The sequence below is a fragment of the Hipposideros armiger genome, unplaced genomic scaffold (assembly GCF_001890085.2).
Source record: "Hipposideros armiger isolate ML-2016 unplaced genomic scaffold, ASM189008v1 scaffold_286, whole genome shotgun sequence".
In the NCBI taxonomy this organism is placed as follows: domain Eukaryota; kingdom Metazoa; phylum Chordata; class Mammalia; order Chiroptera; family Hipposideridae; genus Hipposideros; species Hipposideros armiger.
This window is the reverse complement of record NW_017731636.1, coordinates 398,961-404,684: the sequence shown is the minus strand read 5'-3', so window position 1 is coordinate 404,684 and position 5,724 is coordinate 398,961. Positions and strand designations below refer to the sequence as shown.

Below are 5,724 nucleotides of genomic sequence, written 5' to 3'. Positions count from 1 at the left end.
GCCCGCTCCAAACTCTTCGGAGTGTACTTTCTCTTCTAATAATGGGGCCTTGAGCCATTCTCTATTTCTCGGGCCCGCTTCTACTTCTTTGAAATATACTATCTCTTCTAATAAAGTGCTCTTTTACTATTTTACCTCGGTATCTTGTTCAATTCTTTGCTCAAGATGCCAAGAACCTGGATACTGCACCAAGAGGAGCCCACTCTCCGGTAACAAATGGATAAATAGTATGTATGTGATCTATCCATACTGTAATAAAATAATATAAATGAAGCCACTTTGGAACTTTAAAATAGGGCAAAATAACCAAAATAACAACAGATAATATGACTATTGGATTGATGACTACTGGACTGAAAATTTTTTTTAATTCTTTAGAATTAACATCACTATGTTATGTTATCTGCACCAATAGAAAAGCCTTCCTTCTATTGATGTAATTTTTCCTCTTCCTTTTCTCATAAATATCCATTGTCTTTGTCTCCTAATTAGAACACTATTTGGGCTTTTGCCTGAATCAATGTTTTCCGAACAGCTATGCTTTTGATCTCAAATAAATGCCTGTTGCCTCTTACTTCAGCCTTTTATATTTAGGTTAACAATACAATGGAATGTTATTCAGCCATAAAAAGGAATGAAATACTTATTCATGCTACAACATGGAAGAACCTTGAAAACGTTTTGCTAAAGGTAAGTAACCCTGCACAAAAGACCACATATTGTATGATTCCATTTATATGAAATGTCCAGAATAGGCAAATCTATGGAGACAGAGAGTAGATTAGTGGTGCCAGGGGTGGGGGGCGGGTACAAGGAAGGAAAGTGGGAGGGGAAGCTAAAGGGTGAAGGGTGATGAAAATGTTTTAAAATTTATTGTAGTAAAGGTTGTACAACTGTGCGATTATACTACAAAGCACTGAATTGTACACTCGCAATGTGTGAATTGTATGGTATGTGAATTACAGCTCAATAAAGCTGTATAGAAAACAAAAAGCAGAGCATTTCTTCTCTTCCCCAGTTCTCAACTCAAACTTGCATGCCCAGATCCATCACACATTCAGAAAACAAAGAACCGTCCTTGTTAGTAGAAATCATGCTCCCCAGAAGCAGTCGATATTAAAGCAGACACCTACACACACACACACACACACACACACACACACACACACACACACTAAAAAAGCATATTCTTTTATCTTAGAAAATTGGTCTAGTCCTGCTTTGTCAAATAAAAACATAATGTGAGCCAGAAATGCAATTTTAAATTTTCTAGTAGCCATATTTTTAAGAGTTAAAAGTAAAATTAAATTTAATAACACACTTAACCCTATTTATCCAATATATTATCATTTCAACATGTAATCAATGTAAATAATTTTAATGAGACATTTTACGCTGGACATGTATTTTACATTCACAGCACATCAAGTTCAGCTTAGTCACGCTTAAAGTTCTCAATAGCCACATATGACAGTGGCTACAGCACTGAAACAGTGCAGGTCTGCCTTCTCGAAGTAGCACATGACAGATTGATTTGAGCAAAACCAGGAAAAAAAGGAACTGGTTGTCTAGTGTAATTAAAGGCCAGAATAGATCTTCTCTTTGGGCACAGCTGGATCCAGGAGTTTCATCTCCCTCTCCCCTCTCCCCACTGACTTCTTCCTCTCTCCCTATCTCCTCTCACCCTCCTACTCTTTATTTCTCTCTCTACCTCTTTCTCTTCTCTTGATCACCTCTTGGCTCCACATTCCTCTGAGCTGGCTACACTCTTAAAGCAGCCTCCTGAAGTAGCGCTGGTAGCTCTTGGTTTACAAACTCACCAAATGTCAAGGAGTGTTCTCTCTTTTCAACATTTTCAGGTGACATGCTGAGCCTGACAGGAGGAAGGCGTGCTCTGATTGGGGTCATATGTCAATCAGGGGGCGTGGCTAGCTGCCCTGAACGGGAAGACAGAGCAGTTCCCCAAGACCAAGGACTTGAAGGTTGGCAGGCTGCCTTCACTCTGCACTGGAGCTCAGCGTAGTCGCTAGGATTGAAAATGAACACAGCTCTGCTCAGGTATTTTTGTTAATATAGCTTCTTAATTGTCTGTAACTTATCTAATCTTGCTCCCAAGCTTCTGCCCTACTGGGAAATAGGAACAAAACCTTAAACTTTACAAACATCTCAATTAGTGCTATTTAAACTATCTCTTGTGTTTTATCACCATCTCTGTTGGAAAAGTGTTGTTTGTGTCTAGGTCACAATTCAACTTCCTAAGAGGGTGCTTTCTCTCTTTTCTTTCTTCTTCCTAAGATGATGCTAGGGTTTAAGGCAGTGTCCTGACACTAGGGAAGGGGAGATCTGTTCCTCTGTCAGCCTCCAGTGGAAGTGTCTCACCCACTCAGGGCCACCCTGTACAGCTATGCCAGTTATGCAATGCACAATTCTATAGGTGGCCATTAGCATACACTACAGTGTGCATGGTTCTCCTTGGAGTTGTGTGGACAACAGCCCTGATCCCATACACCTCTGCTCCTCAGCCTCAGTCCTTACTGAATGCCTTGGCTTTATGACATGTGTTTCTCCTCTGTTGCAAATCTGCATACCACTCTGCTCCCCCACCCTCAACCCAGTAGCTTCCTCTTCCTGACTCCTGAATTTCTGGATCCCAACCCTGCCCACTGTGGAAAAAGTAACTGAGTCTTCTCTGCATCTTGAAACTGCTTCTAGCATGTGAGGCAACTTAAGGGGTTTAGAAATCCCCCTTCACTCCTATCCATTGCCTCACATAAGAAGTGGGCACTTCAGCCAGAAGTGATAGGAGAATTCCTTTGCTCTGGGTAGTATCCATCCTTCAGGATTATACAATTTACAGGGTAAAAACATACCTGCAAGTATCTCAAACATAAGCCTTGTTACTCTTTCACATAAACATTATCATACAATTCTGCCGTCAACCCTGGTAGGAGCTGTTAAAATTGTTCTTCCATTTTACAGATGAAGAAACTGAGGCTGAGGAAGAGACTTGCTCCATCACACAGTACTAAGTATGAAGCCCAGGGTTCCAAGCCAGGAATGCCCTGTCCCCTCTTGCAGACTGCTCACTTAAAGATAAATCTGTGTCTTGAAAACTATTTTTAAGTAATTTGTTCCAGCAAGAGAAAAGAGGCCTTTCTGGCCCCTTTCTTGGACTAAACACTATTTCTGACTGCTCCCCTCTGTCTTTTCAGGCCCTGCAAATATGCAAAGAATGGCAGGAATGTCACACACCTGTGCGTGCTGTTGTCAGAGAGACCAGGCCTACAGAGAGACAGAGCAGTTGCTCAGGCACACATAGGTGGGGTGGGCATGGGGCGAGGGCCCTGGTGGCTTCCCTGTGAGGTGGCGGGAAGCCAGCAGAAAATGGGAGGAAAAGTACTACAAAAAGCGCTAACTGGGGTAACTGAGCCAGGCAGGGCAGGAGCAGGGACAAACATGGGGACAGGACCATCCCTGCAGCAGGCATCTGAAATACGTGGGCGGACACCCTGGGCAGTGCGCGAGTGATTTAGACCTGACATTAGCTGAAGCTGAGGACTCTCCCAGACAGCGTTCAGTCATGAAAGGAGCAGTGTCCCAGAGAGAAGTTCCCACCAGAGGCAAAGCAGAGGGGGCAGAAGCCGTGATCACCCAAGTAAAGGAACAGCAGGCAGAGGTGACATCACCAGCTCAGGACTGGCCTGCCAGGTGATACCAGCACCGGGGGATACCCACCCTGAGGGATAGCAGGGGCCCTCCGCTCCTCTGATCTCAGCCTCTCGCCAGGGCTGCTGGCAAGGGAACCAAGAAGCTCAGCGTGCAGTCTCAGCCAGGAGCACAGAGGAAGGTTTGAAAGCCACATCTGGGTTCTGGGTATCTCTCCACGCCTGACTGGCACTTGGTAACTTTATCAGACAGAAGGACTTTATGTAGGCAACCATTTGTTGCTAAAACATATTATTTTTACTTTTATTGTATTATTTTTGCAGTAGCCTTCTATTTATGACAAGCGATACTGGTCATCCACTTATGATAGTGCCATCAAGTTTCCCTGTTAAATAATTGCTTCAACTTAAAAAGGGGAGAATGTATTTAGAGGAAAATTTGATATAGATGGGAGGACCCACAGCGGCCCAGGGAGTGAAAGAGGTGAGACAAAGGGCCAACAGAAGCAGCAGGACACCTGCGCTTATGACAGGAGAGGGCAGGGTGGAGGCTGGCCTGGCCAGGCGCTCCGGGAAGCACAGGGCCTGCTCCCTGGAAAATGGACCCTGAATCCAGCCAAGTTTCTAGATCCAGTATTCCAGCCACTTGGGGCAAAGGATCGAGTCAATGCCACCCCACGCCCACACTGCATCAGTCTTAAGGACAAAGGACCTACTTCTCTGAGCTGAAAAGGCTTTAAAACAGAAGGGCGTGTAGACAGAAAAGGGGCCACATATTAAACCTGACAAGCTCAGGAGACTGAAAATAACCACATAGAATGGCATGAGCATAACAATTCCTAACAAAGGTGGGCCATGGCAGGAAGTCACATCCTTGGTCTGTAGCTTCCTTGACAAAGATCATCTTTACCTTAAGTGAGCCTGTCTGTCATCTTTTTGCATCTAAGATAACTTGCTTTTACAATATGAGAGTAATCTGTTTTTCCAGACCCCCCAGGGAGCACAACTCACCCCACCAGAGCAGGAAACTACAAAATCCCTGTTACCTTGTTCCCCAAATACTATCTCTATGTGCTGCAAAATGCTATTAACTATCCTGTACCCACCGATGTAAAAGAAGTGTGTGTCTCTCCAGTTTACTTTTTATCCAATCCCAGAGATCCCTCCCACACCACTTTGCTTTCTCTCACCCCCTTAATCTACAACCAATGGATTTCATGTAACCCTCCTCCTTTGATTCTAATGTATAAAATAAGTTGCAAAACGCCATTTTCTGGAGCAGTTTCTCAATCCGTTGAGATTTTGCTTCCCAGCAATTGTCATCAGTTTGGCTCAAATAAACTCTTATAAGCGTTCTCTTAGGCTGGATGTTTTTTCATTGACAGAAGCTTGTAGATGCAGACAGAGATGGAAAACAAAGTGTGACAGGCAGCTCCTTGGTTTTCATCAAACAAACCATCTGCAAAAATACAGTTCGGGGGCAATTGAGAAATTTTGATATACAAATATATTAATTTTTATTAGTGCAATGACATGGTGGTTATTATTATTTTTTTAATGTCTTTATCCATTAAAAAAATAACAAGTCTCATGAAAAAGAGAGGTGCTTTTTCACCTCAAGCTGGGCTTGAGGAAGTTTCACCAGGGAGCCACCAGGTGAGAGATGGAGGCTGGAGCCCATGGATCATAACTTTCAACCTCCTACTTTGTGCCTGGGCCTGGTGGGGGGAGGGCGGGTGGGGCACCCGAGGGATCTTTCTGCAGGAGCTCAGGTGTTCAGCCTGCAGAAGGTAGAACCAAAGCCAGGACCACAGCCAGAGGCGTAGGGCCACCAAATCCTTGCAGCTGAACTGTGGATGAGAACACCAAGGCCAAAGGGAAGAGCTGACTGATCCTGCTCCAGAATATCCTGTGGCCCTTGTCTGCACAATAAAGCTCTGACTTGAAAATTTATTATTATTATTATTAAATGTGGTAAAATGCACATAACATAAAATTGACCATCTTAACCATTTTTTTGTTTGGTTTTTGTTTTTTGGGTTTTTTTAGGGTTTTTATT

At 43.6% G+C, this 5,724-nt stretch overlaps 1 long non-coding RNA gene across 1 annotated transcript; it reads left to right on the top strand.

Moving 5' to 3' along the window:
* Positions 1–427: 427 nt before the first annotated feature.
* Positions 428–4,487, top strand: LOC109391253 (uncharacterized). Its single transcript, XR_002125767.1, has 4 exons — positions 428–690; positions 1,860–2,058; positions 2,980–3,029; positions 3,213–4,487. It is a non-coding gene; the product is annotated as an uncharacterized LOC109391253 (long non-coding RNA).
* The last annotated feature ends 1,237 nt before the right edge of the window (positions 4,488–5,724 follow it).